The 24,337-nt window shown below is 48.4% G+C and overlaps 1 protein-coding gene across 25 annotated transcripts in view; it reads right to left on the bottom strand.

The window, feature by feature from the left end:
- RPL26L1 (ribosomal protein L26 like 1) overlaps positions 1–24,337 on the bottom strand; it is a 493,737-nt gene that overhangs the window by 218,014 nt on the left and 251,386 nt on the right. Inside the window, exon 1 of one of the 25 annotated variants that reach the window (XM_078003977.1) lies at positions 19,331–19,334. The exons of 22 other annotated variants lie outside the window; for them this stretch is intronic. The gene's annotated coding sequence lies outside the window, so the exon portion shown is untranslated. Of the gene's footprint in view, positions 1–3,497; positions 3,502–11,929; positions 11,934–19,330; positions 19,335–24,337 lie in introns of those variants that run through there. 2 more of the 25 variants (XM_078003959.1, XM_078003962.1) reach the window with 2 other exon arrangements.

The raw sequence follows: 24,337 nt of genomic DNA, 5'->3' as shown, positions 1-24,337 counted from the left end.
GGATGCAGGAGGCACGGTTTCTGACTTCAGGCTCTCCTGGCAAGTGGTGGAGACTGATACATTGGCCCATGATTTTGGCACAGTGATCTGGGGCTGTAGGTGAGGTGTGGGCAGAGCAAGGGGGTGAAGAAATGCAGGGAGGAGTGGGCAGATGAGAGAACAATACAGGAAGGCTTCCTGGAAGAGGTGACCCTTGAGCCCCAGAAGGGTGAGCACAGGAAGGACTCCCATCTCAAGTGCTGAGGGATGACCTGAAGCCAATTTACTGCTGTTCCGTAGATTTTAGAAGAGGAATAAAGGCCCCAGTACTTGTTCCAGGCCCAACCTTCTTCCCTAGAATTGAATTCCCAAGAGCCCTCATAAGGGTCACTGCCCTTATCCTGCTATTTTATGCAAAAAGGATCAGAGCCCCATGACCTCTCTGGTGGGCGTTTCAGAGTGTGGGCACCGTGCTGCTCTGAAGCCAAGCAAACGACCGGCTGGGAAGAAGGACTGGAAAGAACTAGCCTGGCCGCTGGCCCCAGCTCCCCTCAATGTCATCATCGGACGAGAAGTTTAAGCTGTTCTCCCTTTACCACGAGCCAGAGGAAGGGTCTGTAGTAGGTTTCACTGGCCACTCTCCTTCCTCATATCCTCATCGTCACCAACGACTTAACACTTCCTGAGCCATCGCCAAAGACTTCAGGCAGCAGTTCTGTGTTCTAGCCCCAAGTGTAGCATTTTGTTGCTGTGTGAATCTCAGCAAGTTACATCACCTCTCTGGGCTTCAGATTCCTACTTATCTGTTTTATTTTGTATTTTAAGACAGAGTTTCACCCAGCATGTGCTTTACATATGTGACTTATTTAGTACATCCATTTAGCCTGCTGGATGGGCTTCTTCTTATTGCTGTGTTTAGCAAACCGTTGATAGGGTTTGGGTGTTTTGTCCTCTCCAAATCTCACCTTGAAATGTCACCTCCAGTATTGGAGGTGGGGACTAGTGGGAGGTGTTTGGGCCATGGGGATGGCTCATGAATGGTTTGATGCTGTCCTCGGGGTAATGAGTGAATGAGTGAGTTCCTTTTTTTTCTTTTTTTGAGACAGAGTCTTGCTCTGTCACCCAGGCTGGAGAGTGCAGTGGTGCAATCTCGGCTCACTGCAACCTCTGCCTCCCAGGTTCAAGCAATTCTCCTGCCTCAGCCTCTCGAGTTGCTGGGATTATAGGCACCTGCCACCATGCCAGGCTAATTTTTGTATATTTATTACAGACGAGGTTTTACCACGTTGGCCAGGCTGGTCTTGAAGTCCTGACCTCAAGTGATCTGCCCACCTCGGCCTCCCAAAGTGCTGGGATTACAAGTATGAGCCATTGCACCTGCCAAGATCTGGCTGTTTAAAAGAGCCTGGCCCTTCCTCCCTCTCCCTCTTGCACCCTCTCACCATTTGATACACAGGCTCCCTTCTTTACCTTCCACCATGACTAGAAGCTTCCAGAGGCCTCACCAGAAGCTGAGCAGATGCTGGCACCGTGCTGCCTCTACAGCCCGCAGAGCCGTGAGCCAAATAAACCTCTTTTCTTTATAAATTACCCAGTCTCAGGTATCCCTTTATAGCAATGCAAAACAAACTAATACACCATGTCCTCTGGAGTAAGTAGCTGAGGCCTGGAGACGGAGAGGACTTGCCCATACCTCAGGTTTAACACAGTGTGTGTTCCAAGACCCAAGCCTGGCAGGGCCTTCCACTGTACTGGGCAAGACAAGGGTGAATCCCACCCTCACTCAGGGGCCTAACATCCCCTTTAAGGTTGGGGAAGGTAGGAAGTGCCAAGGATGGCTACTAAATGAGAAGCTCCCGCCATGGATTCCTGGAATAAAGCTTCATGTGTCCTCAGCACTTGATAGACCACTCACAGACCATTGTGACAGACCATTGTGACGCTAACTATGTAGAGATTCGCAGACCACTGTGACACTGACTATGTAGAGCAGAAAGGCTGGTTGTTCCCCAGGCTCTAGTCTTCTTTAGTAATAGGCTTTTAGCCAGGTATATGTCCCACATTCCCCAGCCTCTCTTGCAGCCAGGCATAGCTATTTGAATAAGTCAAACCTAATGTGTGTGCAACTTCCAGGGAGTGTCCTTAAAGAGAGGGCTGATACATTTCCTCCCTGTTTTGTCCTTCCTGTGGTCTGGAATACAGAGTGATGGCTGGAGCTGAGGCAGCCATTTTTAACCATGAAGTGATGTTGGGAATGTTGGCAGAGCAGCAAGACAGAAGGAGTCTCCTTCCCTTAGGACTGTTGAGGGGCAATTCTCCGTGGCATTCTTATACCTCTTGTGACACCTTTTGTGTGGAACCATCTTTTCAAGGATGCTGTATGGCAGATAGCCTGGGGGAGCAGGAATAGTGTCGCACTCTGGAGCAGAGGACAGGTTTATTTCCAGACCAGGATTATAAAGATAATGCCTTTCCCCAGGTCGAATGTTGACCAGGTTTGTTATCAGCCTCTTATGCTTATAAGATTAGGAGTTTCCTAAGCTCAGTATATCTCAGCTCTGACATGAGCCCACTGTGTGCACGGCATCCACCTGGGCCTCCTGCTCCAGCCCCATGGAACTTAGGGGGCAAGTAAACCAGAGCAAAGATAAAGCTTGTGCTGCCTACTGTGTTGTGAGTAATAAAGTCCTTTGTCTCTGACCTAAGAGTCCTGTGTCTTCTGCTAGCATCTGTGCAATTGTGATAAGCTCAGTTGTTAGTTTGCAAGTGGGAGAAAATAAATCTCAGATTCTTCGTATGTCTGACAAGGACTTCATGGAGCAGAGCACCATCATTAGCTCTGGTGCACTTTTTAAAGTTTTCCTTTTTCTAACTTCATTGAGCTAGTATTTATTTTAATAAATATATCTCACTTAAGCCTACAGTTTAATAAATTCTGACAGATTTATACAGTTTTATATATTTTTAAATTTCAACAAATGCTTACAGAGTGTATTATACCTACCAACACATTCAAGATATGGAACATATCCGTCATCAAAAATTCTTTTGTGCTCCTTCCCAATCTGTCCCTAAGCTGCCCACCTTAGTCAACTAGCATTATGCTTTCTGTCACTGTAGATTAAAGCTGTGTTTTCTAGAGTTTTCTATAAATGGAATTATATAGTATGCCTTTATCGTGTCTATTTCAATTAGCATGCTTTTTTTGATTAATCCATGTTTTTGTGTGCATCATTGACTCTTTTTTAAAAATTTTTTTCAATGGACTCCATTTCTTAGAGCAGTTTTGGCTCACAGCAAAATTGAGCAGAAGGTACAGAGATTTCGCATATACTCCCTGTCCTCACATACACTTAGACTCCACTATCAACATTCCCCACCAGAGTGAGTGGTGCATTTGTTACAGTCTGTTAACGACACTGACACATCAGTATCACCTGAAGTCCATAGTTGACATTAGGGTTCGCCCTTGGTATTGAACATTCTGTGGGTTTGGACAAATGTTTAGTGATAGGTATCCCCCATTGCAGTATCATACAGAGGAGTTACACTGCCTTCAAAATCCTCTGTACTCTGCCTGTTCAGCCCTCCCTCCCCATAACTCCTGGCAACCACTGTCTCCGTAGTTTTGCCTTTTCAGAATGTCATATGGTATGTAGCCTTTTCAGATCGATATCTTTCACTTAGTAGTATGCATTTGAGATTCATCCATGTCTCTTTTATGGCTTTGATAGCTCATTTCTTTTTAACACAGAATAAGATTTCATTCTCTGGATGTATTACAGTTTATTCACTTACCTACTGAAGGACATCATGCTTACTTCCAGGTTTTGGCAATTGTGAATCTGGATGCTATAAACATCCACGTGCAGGTTTTTGTGTGGAAATATTTTCAATTCCCTTAGGCAAATGCCAAGGAGTGCAACTGCTGAGTTGCATGGCAAGAGTATGTTTAGTTTTGTAAGAAGCTGTCAAACTGTCTTCCAAAGTGGCTGTAGCATTTTTCATTTTCACCAGCCCTGGATGAGACTTCCTATTGCCCCACATCCTCTCCAGCATTCGGTGGCATCAGAGTTTTGGATTTTGGCCATTTAACTAAGTGTGTAATTGTTGCTTTAATTTGTATTTCTCTGATGACACCTAATGCTGAGCATTTTTTCACAGGCTCGCCTGCCATCTGTGTGTCTTCTTTGTAAGGTATCTCAGGTATGTTTTATTCATTTTTAAGGTGAGTTGTTTGTTTTCTTGCTGTTGAATTTTAAGAGCTCTATGTGTGTTTTGGACGACAGCTCTTTATCAGATATATCTTTTGCAAATATTTTCTCCCAGTCTGTGGCTTGTCTTCTCATTCCCTTGAATCTGGTGGGCTTTTTGTGTGTGTGAGCAAACTGTATTTTTATCTTCCTATGTTGTTTAAGCCAGTGTGATGCTGGGCTTTTATTGGAAATGAACCTAATTCTAATACAGGAAGTCATATTTCTGCTTAGAACCTTCCAGTGGCTTGCCATCATATCCAGGATAAAGCCCAACTCTTTCTGTGTCCTCCATAGGCCCAGCTAGTCTGGGTCTCTGGCAGAGTGGTTAAGAGCAAGGCTTGTGGTTGAAATTCTAGTGGTGTTGCTTTCGATGTCTGTGACCTTGGGCAAGTTATTTAACTTCTCAGTGTCTCAGGTTCCTCATCTGTAAAATGGGTTAGTAATAGAATATAGCTCATCAGGTTGTGGAGAGAGCCAAATGGGTTACTGTAATAAGCACAGGGTCAGGCACATGGTGAACCCTCACTATATATCACTACGGATAGTGTCCCTTCCACTGCAAACAACACATGGGTTTTCTTTCATTTCTTCAAGAAACTGAGCTTACTCCCACCACAGAGCGTTTGCACCTTTCCCTCTGCCTGGAACTCTAACCCCTCCACCCAACAAACACACACCATGCATGCTCACATACACACTCCAATACGTGCACTCACGTATGCTCACGCTCACACATGCTCACACCCACCTGCACATTCCTGAACACTAACACACGCACACGCTCACAAGCAATCACACACACATCCACACACGCGTAATAGTCACACTCAAATACGTTTGCTCACACAATACTCATTCCCATACACACTCATGTGCAGTCACAAACATGCACACTCACACCCGACATATTCCCACCCCTCTTCACACCCTTTTGTGAGGCTGACTTCTCCCCCTGCTCAGAAGGTCTTATCGACCGCATTACCTCCTGTGGCCTACGTTCCTCTGTCTGGGCATCCATTCCTTGGTTCCATAGCACCCTCAGCCATGGCTGTCCCATGCAGCCTGCATACCCTGAGCACACGATGGCCCAGGCACTGCTCCAGCTTCTGTTAAAGGGTGACTGTGGCTTCGTGTTGTCTCCCTGACTGCCCTGTAGGCACTTGTAGGGCAGGGACCTTGGCGGTCTTGTTCACAGTTGTTTCTCCCAGCGCCAGCCCAGGACTAGAACCTAGTGGGTACCCAAGAAATGTGTTTTGGAATAAATGGATGAGTAGATGAACAGCAAGGACCATGGGCTGTCTGCACAGGAAGGTGCCCTGTGTACACCACCTGCCAGTGCGAGCTGAAGCGTAGTGAAGGGAAAGTTCCCCGCACAGGTCAGAATGTGCGTGGGAGGGTCCTGACGGGAACTCCACTTCCTGCCCGCTGCTGGGGTCTTGTCAGACCCTGGCAGGCAGTTCTTCTTTCTCTGCTTTTCCACAGGGCAAGGATGTGGCCTCCACATTTTTGGTGGGCTAGTTCCAGTATAGATCTCTTCTTCTTCCTCTTCTGTTTTCCCTTCAGAGAGCAGGCAGGCAGCCTGGGGCTGAATCTAGGCAGAAGCACCAGCAAATGCTTCTGCTCCTGCGTGTAACAATGACCCCCAGGTGTCCTGGCCTCCTAGCCCTGGCTCCTCACCCTGGGCAGGGCACCTTCCCACCTTCTCCCTCCCCAGGCTGTGAGGGCCAAGTCTCAAGGCTGGGCTGAGCATCTGGAACCCCATGGGTGCTCCCCAAGGATTTCCTTCCTTCCTTCCTTCCTTCCTTCCTTCCTTCCTTCCTTCCTCTTTCTTTCCTTCCTTTCTTTTCTTTCTTTCTTCCCTCCCTCCTTGCCTCCCTCCTTTCTTTTCTCTTCTTTCTTTCTTTCTTTTTCTTTCTTTCTTCTTTCTCTCTCTTTCTTTCCCTCCCTCCCTCCCTCCCTCCCTCCCTCCCTCCCTCCCTTCCTTCCTTCCTTCCTTCCTTCCTTCCTTCCTTCCTTCCTTCCTTCCTTCCTTCCTTCCTTCCTTCCTTCCTTCTTTCTTTTTTGAAACAGCGTCTTGCTCTGTTGCCCAGGCTGGAATGCTGTGGCACGATCTCAGCTCACTGCAACCTCCACCACCTCCTGGGTTCAAGCGATTCTCCTGCCTCAGCCTCCCAAGTAGCTGGGATTACAGGTTCCTGCCACCACGCCCAGCTAATTTTTGTTTTGTTTTTTTTTTTTTTTTGAGACGGAGTCTCGCTCTGTTGCCCAGGCTGGAGTGCAGTGGCCGGATCTCAGCTCACTGCAAGCTCCGCCTCCCGGGTTTACGCCATTCTCCTGCCTCAGCCTCCCGAGTAGCTGAGACTATAGGTGCTGGCCACCACGCCCGGCTAGTTTTTTGTATTTTTTAGTAGAGACGGGGTTTCACCGGGTTAGCCAGGATGGTCTCGATCTCCTGACCTCATGATCCGCCCGTCTCGGCCTCCCAAAGTGCTGGGATTACAGGCTTGAGCCACCGCGCCCGGCCAATTTTTGTATTTTTAGTACAGACAGGGTTTCACTGTGTTGGCCAGGCTGGTCTCGAACTCCTGACTTCAAGTGATCCATCTGCCTTGGCCTCCCAAAGTGTTGGGATTATAAGCATGAGCCACCGCACCGGGTCGGATCCTCTTTCTTTATTGGCCTTGGATTCTCATTCATTTGATAGGAGGCAGATAGAGGTCAGATGTCAGATTGTGGGGAGCAGCAGACAGTTTGAAAATATTTTGAGAACGTATATTCAAACTTCTTGTTTTTTCGTTCTCAAGCTTCAGGTCCCAACAGAAAAAAGCAAATTTAACAAAAATCTTCCTGGGATGGAGTGGGAGTTGCGGAGGAATAGATGCAAAGATAGAGAAGTTTGGAACCATTGTGTTAGGAATGCAGAGGACAGCTTGACATTTATGTAGTGAAAATGATATGTTAGCCGTGAATGCATGTGTGTGGCTGTTTTGTGTATGTTGAAGTGTACAGAAGGCAGGGAGAGTGTGGCTGTGTGTTCCCGTTTGTATGGATGCCCGTGAGGCTGTGGGTGATTGTCCAGGTGTGGACACGTGCAACGGTGCCGCGCTTGCCTGAGTCAAGGACATAACCATGACAGCAGGTGGACGAGGGGATGTCTCTGGGTGGGCGGCCTGGGTGGTCCTGGCCTGATAGCCGGTTTGAAGAAGCTGAGTGGGAGCTGACCTCCTCTGTGCCCTTGGTCAGCCAGACCAGCAGAGCTCTTGGTCATTTAAGGCGCTGGCTCAGGCTGGCAGCTCAATAGGCCGTCTAGGGTCGAGATGGCGCAGGCCTTCCGGGGGGCAATGAAAGCTATTTTTAGTGGCCTGGGCTATCTCCCAAATCCTACTAACTATTTCTGGCACCAAAAGATTGCCCTGAAGGATGTGGAAAATTTTCATGTCAAGAATGTCTGGTTTCCCTTTGGCTAAGCAAGGGTGGAGCAGGGAGAGCAGGACAAAGGGCTCGAGGCCCAAGGAATTCTGGGAAAATCTCAATAGTGAGAGCATGAAATGGCCCTTGTCCTGTCCTTTAGAGAGGAGCATGGACTTTTAAAAACAGCTTCGTTACTGAGGCGGGAGAATCGATTGAACCTGGGAGGTGGAGGTTTCAGTGAGCTGAGATCATACCACTGCATTCCAGCCTGGGCAACAGAGTGAGACTCCGTCTTTTTTTTTTTTTTTTTTTTTTTTTTTTTTTTTTTTTTGAGACGGAGTCTCGCTCTGTCGCCCAGGCTGGAGTGCAGTGGCCGGGTCTCAGCTCACTGCAAGCTCCGCCTCCCGGGTTCATGCCATTCTCCTGCCTCAGCCTCCGGAGTAGCTGGGACTACAGGCGCCCGCGACCTCGCCCGGCTAGTTTTTTGTATTTTTTTTAGTAGAGACGGGGTTTCACCATGTTAGCCAGGATGGTCTTGATCTCCTGACCTTGTGATCCGCCCGTCTCGGCCTCCCAAAGTGCTGGGATTACAGGCTTGAGCCACCGCGCCCGGCGAGACTCCGTCTTAAGAACAAAACAAAACAAAACAAAAACAAACAAAAAAAAACCCCAACAGCTTTGTTATGGGTGACCATCTGTCTTGGTCTGCCAGGGACTGTCTTGGTTTTAGCATGGAAATTCCTGCGTGCAGGGTTCTCAGCTCCAGCAAACTGGGACAATCAGTCACTCCGGCTCCATTTCACAGGTTTTAAAGTTCTAGAAGCTGCTGGGCGCGGTGGCTCAAGCCTGTAATCCCAGCACTTTGGGAGGCCGAGACGGGCGGATCACGAGGTCAGGAGATCGAGACCATCCTGGCTAACACGGTGAAACCCCGTCTCTACTAAAAATTACAAAAAACTAGCCGGGCGAGGTGGCGGGTGCCTGTAGTCCCAGCTACTCGGGAGGCTGAGGCAGGAGAATGGCGTGAACCCGGGAGGCGGAGCTTGCAGTGAGCCGAGATCTGGCCACTGCACTCCAGCCTGGGTGACAGAGCGAGACTCCGTCTCAAAATAAATAAATAAATAAATAAATAAATAAATAAAGTTCTAGAAGCTAAATTATAACAATAGCTTGAACTACATGTATCGTTTTCTAGAATGTTCACAATTACCCTATCAGTACGGACTGTTATCATCTCCATTTTACGCGTAAGAAACTGAGGCACAGAGAAATGCTGCAACTTGCCTTTGCCTGGCCGCTAGCTGAGGGATGAAGCCAGGATTTAAGTTCTGTTGTGCTGGTGTCAGAGTCCACCATTGTGCTGTATGGAGAAATGATGTCTTTGGACCCAGGAAAACCTGGATTCAGTTACTTCCTAGAAAGATACTGTATTTGGCCAGGTTGTCAGGAGGATGAAAGGAGAAAACTGGCTGCTTAGGAGGTACTGGCTCTCTCTCTCTCTCTCTCTCTCTCTCTCTCTGTCTCTCTCTCTCTCTGTCTCCACAATCTTGCTATGTCACCCAGGCTGGAGTGCAGCGGTGCGATCATGGCTCACTGCAGCCTCGGGCTCCCTGGCTCAAGCGGTCTTCCCACCTCAGCCTCCAAAGTAGCTGGGACTACAGGCTTGCGCCATCATAACAGGCAAATTTTTGTATTTTTGTAGAGACAAAGTTTCACCATGTTGGCCAGGCTGGTCTCGACTCCTGGGCTCAAGCGATCTGCCGGTCTCGGCCTCCCAAAGAACTGGGATTACAGGAGTGAGCTCCCGCACCCGGCCTCTGGGCTCCACATTTCTTAGAATGGGCTGATGCGCCCATCCTCGCAGGGCTCCCGGAGGGAGGGTTCGGGAGATCAAGTGGGATCTGCTTCTCTGACTTCTCCGAAAAAGTCTCTCTCTCCCTAAGCAGGTCGGGCCCCGATCGCCAGTGAGCCTGTGCGCTGGGAGCGGAGGTGCGGACGTGCGTGCGGCCGGCCGGGGCATGAATGGAATGCGTTTGGTCCCGAGAGACGCGCTGTTCCTTCCGCAGGCCGCGCGTCAGCGACGGAGCAGGAAGGGCTGGGGCCTCCTCGCGTTCCCAACGGCCCCCTTCGGGCTGGGAAAGTGGCTGAACAATAGGGCTGCCCGGCTGGCTGCCGGGGCTGCTGGGAGGGACTGATGCCCGGGGTGTGTGTGTGTGTGTGTGTGTGTGTGTGTGTGTGTGTGTCCGCGCGCGCGATCCTTAGGGTAGGAGGGCCCTAGAGCCCTATGCTTCCTGAGGGGGAAAAGGGAGGACTCCTTACTGGGTTTCCCCAAGTGTCGGGCCCTTGGGCATTATTTCATGTGGTACCCACAACCACCCTGGGAGGGAGGCACTGGCATTCTCATCTGCAGAGCGGGCCACAGAGGCAAACTGGATTTGTGTCTTGCTTAGAATTTGTGCATTGTTTAGGGAGGGTCCTACTGGCATTGGCCATCTTTCAACAGTGGGTTTGGGGCTGAGGCAGGGGCCAGGGAAGAGGCTGGGAAACCTTGCCAGGTGCCCTGGAAAGCATGCATATGCACACAGCATTTGCTAAGAGAATGAGCTCTCCCCAGATACCAGGATAAAGCTGTGAGGTCACCAGCACCTCCAGTTTACACCTGTGGAGACAGGCTCTCAGAGGAACCTGCCCACTCACACTGCAAGCTCATATTCACTGTGCCAAAAAGGATTTGAATAATTAATTCTGCCTTTTCTATGTAAATGGCACCTCCAGGTAGTCAAATGGTTGATGAATGGAAGTTTCTATTTCTGCTTAAAAATGTAGAAGGGATGATAGACTAGAAGGTCATTGTTCCACTCCTGATGGGATAATGGAACTAGGCATTAGGCAACTATGGCTGCTCACATCACAAAGAGACAGAGAAGCAGGTAGTATGAGCCTCTGGGTGGAACAACGTGGCACCGCCCATGGAACAGTCTTGCCCAAAACTGTAATCTGAATCTGAACAAGTCCCTAGATTCAACCAGGTTACAGAAGCTACAGGGGACAGAGGAACATGTTAAGTGGCACCACAGGGATGTAGTCAGCACTCTTCAGATGTGGGGCATTCTATAGATAAACAACTGGTCTCTTCTACAAATAAAATGCAAGAAAAAAGAGACAAATAATAAATAAACAGTAAATAAATAAACACGGGACAGGGGTGCATCTCTAGAGTAAAGCAGATTAGGAGACATGTCAACCAGTCACCATGTCTGGATCTCATTAGGACTCTGATCTAAACAAACTGTAAAGCAAACTCACCAATCAAACAAATGAAAAACATTATGATACAATCAGGAAATTCAAATAGATCCCTAAGAACCACCTGTCTGGGACCTAGTGATCTGTTTCGAGCTAATCGTTCCAGATGGAATTCTTAGGATCAGGCAGCTTTGAGACTTGGGTAAAATGGGAACTGCCCCCAAGGCAGTGATATCTGCCTGTCTCCTGCTCCTTGGAGCTCCTGGAGGATGCGTCCTTGCTGGAGAAGTCGGTCTGTGGGAGGAGAAAGGTAGGAGGGAGGGACTGTTTTCTCTTTTCTGTTATCTGCCCTCAGGGTCACTTTTTTTTTTTCAGTACGTGTGTCTTATAGGTAACCAGGGTCTGGCCTTTTTATTCTGTCTGCCCAGAACCCAGTGTTTAAAATTAGGCCCCTTGAGCCAGGGGCTGCTGTAATCCTGCTCCCTGGAAACGGTGTAAGCAACAAACTTCTGTTATTGGGACATAAAGTGTGTGCTTGAATCTGGAGTGGCTCAGGATGGCTGATGTCCCATTCCCTCTGAGGACAAACCTGCCTTGATTGGTTTGGTCCCACTGAAATGCAATGTTCTGCCCAGGCCCACAGCCCTGGGTGCTGGGACTCAGGAATGGGTCTCTGATGTGGAGCCTGCATTTCTTCTTGAGATGGTCTTTTCATTTCAAAGATGGAGATATGGAGTCCCCATGAGTCCCACCCAAGATCAAGCAGCAAGTTATTATTATTTCATACATATGGGCCTTACAAAATCCTTATTTAAAATGGTTTGCTTTCATTTTTACAGGTTAAATCACATCCATAGCAAAATACTTAAAACTACTCAAGGGTCTGATCTGTGACAAGTGACTTCTATGCAAACCTACCCCCAGTCACCTCATTCTCTATTCCAGGAACTGATGTTATCAGTTTCTTGCACGTCCTTCCAGAGATGATCTGGCCAGGCTTTCTCAGGGGGCTTCCACAAGAGAACTAGGTCTCAATGCCCCCTGTCATCTGTAGTGTGTAAGGAATTAACTTCTCTCCTCTACATCCCGACAGTACCAGGTCTGCACCATCCTTGGGCAAGCTGAGCATTAGTCCCTCATGCCATTTTCTCTGTTCTGTGGTTAGACCCTGAGCCCCAGCTGCTCAATTCAACGAATTATTCCATACCTTTCTTTTTCTCTTACGTTATCCGGGAGTTGACTTACTGTGAGTTTGTGGAGAGCTGCCTCTTTGTTACAACTGTGTGGCACCCACTGCATGCATGCAAGCAAATCATTGATCTGTTTCTTCTAATGGGCATGGAGGTTGTTTCCAATCTTTGGCCTCTATTCACAATACTTCAGTGCACATTCTCATGCACATATGTGAGGGCACCAGTGAGAAATTCCTGGAGGAATAGGACCTTACTAATTTGTGTCAGAACTGGACCTATTGCCAAAGCTTAGAGGAGCAAGGACAAAAAAGGTATTGCAGCCGGTCTAGGAAGAGCCTGGCTTAGGATATCTCATTTGCATCCTAGACATGCAAACAATCTGGAAGTTAGGGGAGAAGAACAGGAATTGCAGATGTTCAAGGAGGGGAATGAGCACTTATTGTGGGCCTGCTACATGTTAGACATTTTCTATTGACTTATATAACTCTAGCAGAAGCTCTGTGAGGTGGGTGCCTGTTCCCAGAAGCTCGGAGAGGTTAAGTCATTTGTCTGGGAGCACACAGTGGGGAAGTGGCAAAACTGAGATTTGAACCCAAGTAAGTCTGAATGCAATGCCTGTGCCCCCTTTGCTCCACCACCTGGTGGCTTTCAAATATTTCCAGAATGGCCAAGGGTCAGGGCTGGCATGTTGCCCATCTCCAGACAGTGTAATTCACATCGCTGCCTGTGTGCTCAGCACCCCAAGGCATTGTGCAGTGCACAGTCTGTGAGGTTGCACATGGCAACCCCATCAGCGTGCCACACTCTGCTCTCAACAACTACAAAAATCAATAAACACAATTGCAGCTCTTAAAAGCATGCAATGGCAAAGTAGTTGATTTATGAATTCTCTTATTTGTTCATTAAGAAGTGAGTAGGCTGGGTGCGGAGGCTTATGCCTGTAATCCCAGCACTTTGGGAGGCCGAGGCGGGCAGATCACGAGGTCAGGAGATTGAGATCAGCCTGGCTAACACGGTGAAACCCCGTCTCTACTAAAAATACAAAAAATTAGCCAGATGTGGTGGTGGGTGCCTGTAGTCCCAGCTACTCGGGAAGCTGAGGCAGGAGAATGGTGTGAACCTGGGAGGCGGAGCTTGCAGTGAGCCGAGATCAAGCCACTGCACTCCAGCCTGGGTGACAGAGCGAGACTCCATCTCAAAAACAAACCAACAAAACAACAATAACAAAACAAACAAAAAGTAAATGATTAGTAGACACGAAGAGGATCAAAGTTGAAAGTCTGTTTTCTCTTCGGTCATTGTGATTTAAAGATACCCTATGATCAAGGAGGATGATAAGACTGACTCTGTTGGGCAAGGCTTCTTGGAGGAGGCAATTGGGCTGGGCCCCAAAGGATGAGTAGGAGTTTGGCAGCTGGGAGAGGAGTGAAGTGGGGAGTGAGGGTTCAGGAAGAGTATTTCAGGTGTGGAGGATAGCCCGCAGAAGGCACAGGGTGTGCAGTAAGCAGAGTCTTCAGGGACTGCAAGTGGTTCCCTATGACGTGGGTGGAGGGAGTGAGGGAGGAAACGAGGGGTGGGGCTGGTGGCCAGAAAGTCTGGTTGGGGGGCCCTTGGAGGGACTCAGACCACACAGACACATGCACTTGTGTGTGCAGGAGACAAAGAAGGAATCCTGGAGCCCCTACCTGAGTTTAAATCCTGATCCCGACTGTGTGACCTTGGGCAAGGCCTCTTTGTCTGCACACTGGAGGATAAAATGGGCTGTGATAAGATCCAGCAAAGGGGTCCTTGGTTGGGATCGTGTGCGCAGAGGCCAGAGCACATAGGTCACTCAGCTGTCCTTAGCAATGTGTATGCATCTCATTCACCATGACCTGCCCACCTGGGAACTCCCGGGTATGCAGAGTGGCATGGTGGGGCCAGGGGAAGGGCAGGCTGGGGCTGGCTTAGCTGGTCTGGCTTCTGCTGGGCTGGGCATGCAGACTGCTGGGAGTCTCCTTCCCACCCTCCCTGGGTGGCTCAGCTCCCTACACACTGCAGTGGGGGTGGGATGGGGGATGGGGACAAGAACGAGGAAGCCTGGCATTGAGTGCCTACCGTGAGCCAGGCCTGTGCCCAGCCCTTTATTCACATTGTCTTGTTTAACTCTCAGCAAATCAGGTACCTCATTCCCATGTCACAGATGAGGAAAATATGAAACCAGTTTACACAGGGTAAAAGGTTTCACGCCATGGCCATCTACTCTGGAGTCTGAGTTCTTTCTATTCATCTTTGAACCACCAGTTTCTTTATCTCCACTCAGGCTCAGGAGAAAATGGAGGCAGGGGCGTGGGTTCACAGCCCCCATTGATTTAGGTGCCTTCCAAGCTTGAGGTAAAGGTAGGACCTGGGGGTATCTCCATCAACCTCTTGCACTTTATGCTCTAGTAGTTTCCTACTTCAGGCCTCCATACCTTTGCATATGCTGTTTGCTGTGCCTGGAATGTTCTGATTCCTCTCTGTCTGCCTGGCAAACTCCTATTCATCCATCAAAACCCAGATTAACCAGCACCTTCTCCTAGAAGCTGTCCATGACTTTGCCCTAGGCAGCAGCAATCCCTCCTTCCTCTGGACCACCTGTACCCCTTGTAGCATCCTTTTACTATGCCCCTTTTACCGTGGGTTGTGATTACGAAGAGGCTTATCTGTCTTTCCAGTTAGATGATTAATGGTATCAGGGCAGGGCCTGTTCTTGTTTACCTCTGGACCCTTAGTCCTTATTGCAGGGTCCAGGACATAGTAGGTGCTCAGGAAAGCCTGGTGGAATTTTTTTTGTTGTGGTTCTTGAGACAGAGTCTCACTCTGTTGCCCAGGTTGGAGTGCAGTGGTTCACCTGGCCGCCTGGTGGAATTTAATTGCGCCTGTTTGATTTGTGTAACTAGATATTGTGTGTTCAGCCAGTGCTCTGTGCAGCACCATTCTAAACACTTCTCACACATTTAATTCTCACAACACCCTGATGAGGTTGGGTCATTCTCTCCACTTCACTGAAGAGGAAACTCAGGCTCAGAGAGGTTAAGTAACCAGGGCAAAGCTTCACAGCCAGGAAGTACCATAGCCAGAGCCCAGCTGGTGTGAAGTCCCCAACCCTAGCTTATGTATTGCTATTTCCCAAACTTGCATGAGATGATTCAAACTGGTACTTGGGTTAACTTTTTAAAAAAATAATTATTTTATTTTATTTATTTTTATTTTTATTTATTTATTTTTTTTGAGACGGAGTCTCACTCTGCTGCCCAGGCTAGAGTGCAGTGGCCGGATCTCAGCTCACTGCAAGCTCCGCCTCCCAGGTTCACAACATTCTCCTGCCTCAGCCTCCCGAGTAGCTGGGACTACAGGCACCCGCCACGTCGCCCGGCTAGTTTTTTGTATTTTTTTAGTAGAGACGGGGTTTCACCGTGTTAGCCAGGATGGTCTCGATCTCCCGACCTCGTGATCCGCCCGTCTCGGCCTCCCAAAGTGCTGGGATTACAGGCTTTAATTATTTTATTTTAATGTATGTTAGAAAAAAATACTGTATCAAATCCATGTGTTCCCATAAACCTTTATTCTTATAATTTCACTATTCATCTTTAGTATTAAGACTATATTTACTCAGTCACCTAAACTTTCAAAATAGTTACATATTTTGGAGGCTGGGCACTGTAGCTCATGCCTGTGAACCCAGCATTTTGTGGGGGCCGAGGTGGGTGGACCACCTGAGGTCAGGAGTTTGAGACCAGCCTGGCCAACATGGCAAAACCCTGTCATATAAAAATACAAAAATTAGCCAGGCGTGGTGGTGCATGCCTGTAATCACAGTTACTTGGGAAGCTGAGGCAGGAGAATCACTTGAACGCGAGAGGCAGAGGTTGCAGTGAGCTGAGATCACACCACTGCACTCCAGCCTGGGCAACAGAGTGACACTCCATCTCAAAAAAAAAAAAAAGTTATATATTTATGTTCATGTGGATTAGAAAACATATGTAACCTGTGCATCAAACCCATGGCCTTTGGCTATGATATAATTTCCTTTTAAAAAGTAAAGTTAGGCCAGGTGCAGTGGCTAGTACCTATAATCCCAGCACTTCGGGAGGCTGAGGCTGGAGGATTGCTTGAGACCAGGAGTTTGAGACCAGCCTGGGCAACACAGCAAAATCCTGTTCTTCCATAAAAAGTAAAAAAAAAAAAAAAAAAAAGTTAGCTGGGTGCCGTGGGTCATGCTTGTGACTCCAGATACTCGGAAGGCTGAGACGGGAGGATCGCTTGAGACCACTGCACTTCAGCCTAGCAACAGAGCAAGAAACCGAGGCTGAAAAAAAACCAACAACCAAAAACAAAAACTCAACAAAAACCACTACAGTGTTACCAGAGTGAGGCGGGGACTCTTGCCCAGGTCCCATCGGAAGAAGTAGGGGGCAGACAGAGTGGGGCCTGAACCAGGATTGAAAGCTGTCCTGGTCCCAACTTTCCCTTTACCCAATACCTGTCCACTCCCCACCCAGCAGCCAGAGTGAGCTTCAGAAAATGTAAGTAAAATTCTGTTCCTCTATAGTGAAACCCCCTCAATGGTTTCCTGTTGCTTTTTTTTTTTTTTTTTTCTAGTCTGTCGCCTAGACTCTGGAGTGCAGTGGCATGATCTCGGCTCCCAGCAACCTGCATCTCCCAGGTTCAAGCGATTCTCCTGCCTCAGCCTCCCAAGTAGCTGGGACCACAGGTGCACGCCACCACTCCCAGCTAATTTTTTGTATTTTTAGTAGACATGGGATTTTACCGTGTTAGCCAGGAAGATCTCGATCTCTTGACCTCATGATCCACCTACTGTGGCCTCCCAAAGTGCTGGGATTACAGGCGTGGGCCACCGCGCCCGGCCCTGTTGCATTTAAAAAGGAAAACCTGGCCTGCCCACCGCCCCAACTTCATTTTCTCTCCTTCCCCCTTGGCTGTGAGGCAGGAACCATGTTGGCTCATTCTCTTTCCAGATCTTCACGCAGTTTGTCCTCCTCAGAGAGGCTGCGTCCCCACACCGACCACCCAATCAGAAATTCTTCTAAGTATTCACAATCGCTTCCTTGTTTAATTTAGATGAGCAGAGCCTCTAACATTATCTAGATCTTTCTTTCTTCCTTCCTTTCTTTCTTTCTCTTTCTTTCTTTCTTTCCTTCTTTCTTTCTTTCCTTCTTTCTTTCTTTCCTTCTTTCTTTCTTTTTTCTTTCTCTCTCTCTCTTTCCTTCTTTCTTTCTTTCTTTCTCTTTCTTTCCTTCTTTCTTTCTCCCTTCCTTTCTCTCTCTTCTTCTTTCTCTTTCTCTTCCTTCCTTCCTTCCTTCCTTCCTTCCTTCCTTCCTTCCTTCCTTCCTTTCTTCCTTCCTTCCTTCCTATGTATTTTTGTTATTCTGTTAGAGCAAGTACTCTTCCTTGTCACTGCTGTGTCCTCAGAACAGTGCCCAGCACATAGTAGGTGTTCAATCGATTTCTGTGGCACACACTCATGTGTAGGTGGTGCTGAGGGGCTGGGGAGTGGGCTTACACTCCGGCATCCACAACTGTGAGGTGAGCTGCTCCGAAAACAGCTGACAGATGCGAGGTTCTCCAGCTGGGCAGGCCAGGCAGCTGAAACCAAAAATGCAGACGAGATTAGTCACCCTTCGAGCCTGGTAACGCTGGCACCGAATGCACTCCCCATCCAAACACATCACAACATTGTGGGCCCCGGCGTCTCCAGGGCCCCAGGTGGCAGCTCTGGCATTTGGGAGCTGGCAGCAGCCTGGCAGGGTGGGCACTGGGGGTGGGGCAGTGGCGGGCGAGGAACGAGGTGGGCCGGGGGCCACAGATAGCGTTCTCTGGACTGGGGACAGGTGGTGGCAAGGGAAACCGGAGGCTTCTGAGGACAAAGCAAATCTTAAGAAAAGGAGTCTTGAAGAATGAGCTCAAAGCTGTTGAAAAATAAAAATTCCACTCATAAACCAAAGCAGACCACTCGGTTGTGAAATCAATTTCCGCGACACTTGGCGTGCTTGAAAGGGGAAATTCTCTATTTTCTTTCTTTTTTGTTTTATAACAGCTTTATTGAAATATAATCACATACCATATACTTCACCCATGCAAAATGGACAATTCCATGGTTTTTAGTATATTCATAGTTGTGCAACCACCACCACAATCAGTTTAAGAACATTTTCATCACCCCAGAAAGAAACCCCTACCCCATTAGGAGTCACTCCTCTTCCCCTTCACCACCAGCGTAAGCAACCGATAATCCAATGTCTGTCTCCATAGTTTTGTCTACTCTGGACATTTTAGATACATGGAATCATACAAGATGTGACCTTTTGTAACTGTTTCCTTACACCTCGCTTCATGTTCTCAAGCCATCCACGTCATAGCACATATCAGTACTGTATTCCTTTTTAGGGCCAAATATCCATCATTGTATGAATAAACTATATTTTATTTATTCATTCTTTGATTGGTGGACATTAGGTTGTTTCCATTTTTTTCTTTGCTATTATAAAGAATGTTGCTATGAACATTTGTGAGTGTACACGTTTTTGTGTGGATGTATATTTTCATTTCTCTTGAGTATATACCTAGTATATTCCTAGGAGCGGAAATCTGTTTTCTTTTCTTTTTTTTTAAATTTTCTTGAGACAGAGTCTCACTCTGTTGCCCAGGCTGGAGTGCAATGACATGATCTTGGCTCACTGCAACCTCTGTCTCCTGGGTTCAAGTGATTCTCCCACCTCAGCCTCCCGAGTAGCTGGGCTCACAGGCGTGCACCACCACGTCCGGCTAATTTTTGTATTTTTGGTAGAGATGGGGTTTCACCGTGTTGGCCACGCTAGTCTCAAACTCCTGACCTCAAGTGATCTGCCTGCCTTGGCCTCCCAAAGTGCTGTGATTACAGATGTGAGCCACCATGCCCGGCCACTATTTTCTTTTAAAAAGAAAAAAAAAAAATTCCCCAAGTCAAAATACATACAGTATGGAGTGGATTTAAAATGTCAGTTGCAGTTGCAATAGCACAAGTGAACTTCACAAGTGTGGAAGCCACAGCTGTGCCTGGCACATCCTGGAAGCCCAATGAATATTTTCGAACAAATGCCCAAATGCTCACTCATTCTGTTGTCCCCAGTGAAAAGGCCTGGGAGTAGAAATGTGACAAAAATGCTACTTGAATTTAATTGATTGTTTTGGGTTTCGTAGACAAAGATGGAGAAGCACCCCCAACCCCTAGCCCCAGCATGTAAGGAACTCAGTCTAGAGGGAAACGCAGACAAGTAAACCCAGCACCAGGACACAGGAAGGACAGCAGGGAACTCTTTTCTGTCCTCCTCACTTTTGGCATTTGCTTCTTGAGCCGATGGCACTTCCCCTAAATTCCTGGTGTGGGCTGCCTCTTGTCTCCATGGGAGAACCCAGTAGGAAGAGAAAGCGCCATCTTCAGGAGGATGTTGGCCTGTACTTGGGACACACCTGCCCCTATCTTTGTGTCTGACGTTGAGGACCTATTGATCTCTTTTATGAAATAAAGAACATCCTGCCTATTGCTTTTTTCTGATTGTCAACATGCTTCCATGATTTTTTTGTTTTTTTTTTGTTTTTTTTTTTTTGAGATGGAGTCTCACTCTGTTGCCCAGGCTGGAGTGCAGTGGTGCGATCTTGGCTCACTGCAACCTCTGCCTCCAGAGTTCAAGCAATTCTCCTGCCTCAGCCTCCTGAGTAGCTGGGATTATAGGTGCGTGCCACCACACCCGGCTAATTTTTGTATCCTTAGTAAAGACAGGGTTTCACCATATTGGCCAGACTGGTCTTGAAGTCCTGACCTCAGGTGATCCACCTGCCTTGGCCTCCCAAAGTGCCAGAATTACAGGCGTGAGCCACCACACCCGGCCACTTCCACGTATTTTCATTGTACCCGAAAGTACATCCAAACTGCACTGGGTGCCTCAGGTTCTGAGATTGACAGAGACAGCCCCTGTCCACCTGGACCTCCCAGCCTGGTGGGCACAACAGAGGGCCCACAAGCAGGCCCAAGGGCCCTTGAAGATATCTGTTTGAAAATATACAACCCTCTGAGTTTTACTGACTTATGAGACACATTAGTGCATCACTTCTGGTGTGTTTTTTGTTTGTAGAATTTTAATGTGTTTATTTATTTATTTATTTTTTATTTTTGAGATGGAGTCTCTGTCACCCAGGCTAGAGTGCAGTGGCACCATCTCAGCTCACTGTAACCTCTAACTCCCAGGTTCAAACTATTCTCCTGCCTCAGCCTCCCAAGTAGCTGGGATTACAGGCACCCACCAACATGCCCGGCTAATTTTTGTATTTTTAGTAGAGACGGGGTTTCACCATGTTGCCCAGGCTGGTCTTGAACTCCTGACTTCAAGTGATCTGCCCACCTTGGCTTCCTGAAGTGCTGGATTACAAGTATGAGCCACCACGCCCAGCTCATTTATTTTTAAAGAAGATATTTGCTTGTTCATCCACAAATGTCCTCAGAAGGACAGAGAGAGAAGTAAAAGTTTCCCTTGACACTCAAGTGCCTCACAGCCTAGCAAGACAGTCAGACATAAATAAATGGGAGCCCTCTCTTTGTGCTGTAATGGGGGACCCTACAGGGCATAGTACTTTCATTCTCTCTCACATATAATTTTCTTATTCAGAATCTACAAATGCACATACACATTATTTTAGTCGCAGATCTGACATATATTCTGTCCTCATGTGGGTTATATGCAATTTTATAATTTTCACTTTTCAATGTTATATTTTTGCATCCATAAGTGAGATATTTTATATCTTATGTTTCCATTTAACGAAATATTATATCCTTTTTAAAAAGCACTTTTTTCTTGTGATTTTAATAGTAGTACATTTTCAATGGAGAAAATTTAGCAAATACAGAAAAAAAAAGACGTGAAAATAAAGACCACTCATAACCTCACACCACCCAGAGACAGGAATATCAACGTGTTGCCATCTTTCCTTCTAGTCTTCCTTCTAGGCTGTCTGCTATGTTCTTATGAAGACACATGTTGTCCAATGTGCTGTTCAATTCCAGTGATACTGGTAGGGGTCTGGGTGTCCCAGCAGAGGGAAACATTTGGATAACACACCTCCCTTCCACAGGGAGCCTCTATTTCCTTTTCTCCAGGTCACTAACTCACTCTGCAGCAGCCACTGAGTGGAGGAGTCCAGGCCACTGGTCAGCCAGTGGCAGGGAGGGTTTCTGGAAGGGCCCAGGAAAGGTTCTGAACCTGGGCCCAAGGTTGGGGAGTCTGAGCTCTTGAGCCCCACCCCCAGGAGGGTGAGGAGGTGGGGAGAGCAAGGGAATTGCTGTTGAGACAGAGAGTGTCTGCCCCGGCCCCCCAAGCCAAGGTTCTAAATAAGGGCCCTGAATCTGCTGTGTCAAGCGACAGCTGAGAATCCCTGTGGCTTGGTGTCCCCGCATCCTCTGCCAGAGTCACTGGGGGGTGGAGGGTGGGAAGTGGGGTGCACCCAACCTTTACTAGTGCCCCCGACAGCCTTGCTGAGCAAAGGAACTTCTCAGAGAGAGAGAGAAAAAAAGGCCCTGGGAATGTTAAACCCAGTCTGTGAAACAGAAGTCCTGCTTCTCTCCATGGAGTGGCAGTGTGACAGTCACCATTTTTTCACCAAGGTAGGAAAGAAAGAACAACTGTGAGTGTTTGGTGCTGTGACTATTCCTGCAGAACCTTCACAACAGCTCTAGGAGGCAGGCATCACTGTCTCAATGACAGCAAGGTGGAATCGGGGGCTGGGAGCAGAGGTGACTTGCCTATGGTCACACAGGGCTGGGGTGACTCCCCATGCTCTCCTGCCCCTGCTCTGGCCCGTTCCTGGCCCTGTGTGGGGCTTCCCTCTCTCCAGGCACCCAGCATTCTGCCTGACGAACTTCACCGCCCCGGGTCCCCACCTCTCCCTATCCCTGTGCAGGCAGGAAACGCAGGCTCCTCACCTCAGCTTCCCAGCAGCCCCAGTCTGGCCCTCCCCTGGAAATATTTATCCAGTGAATGAATAAACACAGAGAGGGGCCCTGCACATAAAACCAGGCTGGGGCAGCATCATCCAGCACAGGCTCTCCATGCCTCACGTGCAGATGCACACACGTGTGTATGTTTCTGTGTGTGTGCACGTGTGTATGTGTGTGGGGAGCCAGGGGGTGGAGTGGAGTGGTTGGACAATGCAGACTCAGGAGCCAGACAGCTTGGGTCTGAATCCCAGCTTCTCAGCTGTGTGCCCTTGGGCAAGTGGCTGTCCCTCTCTGTGTCTGTCTTTGCCTCTGTGAAATAGTGGAGGGTTGTAAATAATCTCTACCTCATCATTCATGCAACAGCGCTGGTATAGAAGTTAGTCCAGTGCCTGACGCAGAGCAAAAGTTTTTAGAATGCAACAACTTATTGGGGAAACTGAGTCAAGATTACCAGATGAAGTGACTTTATGACTTTAGGCAGGGAGAGGCCACGTGCACCAAGAGGCTCTTGTGAGGAGGTCACATCAGAATTGTCCTGGAACTCTCCTGCCTGCAAGTCTTCGGTGGCTCCTCTGCTATCCTCAGAGCAGTCCAGAGGAGGTTTGTTTGTTGGCTGCGGGGCTCCCAAGGCTCCCTGTGGGCTGGAACCCTACCCACCTCTGGGGTTTGCCTCTGTGACCCTGCTCTGTTCCCACCTTCCCCACCGCGGCCTCCATCCCTTCCTGCAAGTGGATCAGCCCCAAAGCCTGCGGCTGTTTTGATGACTTTATCTCCCTCCCACCTAGGGCTGCCTCACAGCTCTTCCTCCAAAATATATGCTGGCCCAGCTGCCACCCACCCCTCCAGTGCCCACCCCTCAGGACCGCCCGGCTGTCTCTCGCCTGGCCTCGAGTCCCTCCTGGGCTTCCATCCTTGGCCACGTGGCAGCCAGAGGGGTCCTTTGAAAATATGACTCTGAGAGTGCCACCTCCCCAACACACTTGGGGGACACCCCCAGTGCCTGGCCAGTGCACCAAGCCCCGCTGCTCAGGCCCTGCCAGCCCCTCCCTTGCCTTCACTCTCCTTACCCTCCCAGGTGCCCGCAGAGCCTGGGCACCTGCCCCACAGTGCAAGCATCTCCCCCAGGTCTCTGCCCAAATTCACCTGCTCAGAGAGGCCTTCCCTCGTCTCCCCAACTGGCCCCCCCACACACAAACACACACACACATGCACACACACATACATACACAAATACACATAGATATACACACACACACTTATACATACACAGGCACAGCATACACACACAAGTCCACATACATATAATATATTGTCATAGAGTCATAGAGCTTACACTTTAGAGAGATGGACAATATTGTAAAGTTTATAAATCAGTGATTTGTGCATTTCGTACATAAAATTTAAAAAGAATATCATTTTGGGTGGAAATACGCACTTTATAAAGCTAAGGAGGTGGATGGGCGTGGTAGCTCACACCTGTAATCCCAGAACTTTGGGAGGCCGAGATGGGCAGGTCACCTGAGGTCAGGAGTTCAAGACCAGCCTGGCCGCCAACATGGTGAAACCCCGTCTCTATTAAAAATACAAAAATTAGCCAGGTGTGGTGGCGGGCACCTGTTATGCCAGCTACTTGGGAGGCTGAGGCAGGAGAATCGCTTGAACCTGCCAGGTGGAGATTGCAGCGAGCCAAGATTGCGCCACTGTACTCCAGCCTGAGCAAGAGAGCAGACACTGTTTCAAAAATAAATAAATAAATAGGAGGGAAGCAATAAAGAAGGGACTAGGGTATATATGTCACACACACACATACACACACACACGCAGCCTAGTCCCCTCTTCATCTGTTTCCTTTTTTCAAAGTGCTCATTTCCACCTGAAATTATATTCTCTGGTAATTTTATTTATGAAAGGTATAAATCAATTATTTCTAAGCTTCACAATATTGCCTGTCTCACTGAATGACAACACAAATATTGTCTGCAGGAGAGAAGGAAGGAAAAATGAAGGAAGGGAAGAAGGAAGGAAGGGAGGGAGGGAGGGAGGGTCAGATTTGGCTGGGCAAAGACAGGAAGGAGAGGAGAGGTGAGCCCGTGCCGGCTTATCTGGGGAACAGCCTGATCCGGCTGGCTCAGAGAGAGCGCAGGCCATTGTGGGACAAGAGGCTGGGGGATGACTTTTGGAACAAAATGTGTGGAGCCTAAATGCCAGAAAAGAGAGCTGTGGAACCAAGGAGAAGATCT

This window comes from Macaca mulatta, chromosome 6, assembly GCF_049350105.2.
Source record: "Macaca mulatta isolate MMU2019108-1 chromosome 6, T2T-MMU8v2.0, whole genome shotgun sequence".
NCBI classification, from domain to species: domain Eukaryota; kingdom Metazoa; phylum Chordata; class Mammalia; order Primates; family Cercopithecidae; genus Macaca; species Macaca mulatta.
Note: the sequence above shows the minus strand (reverse complement) of the source record. Positions and strands in the feature narration are given on the sequence as shown.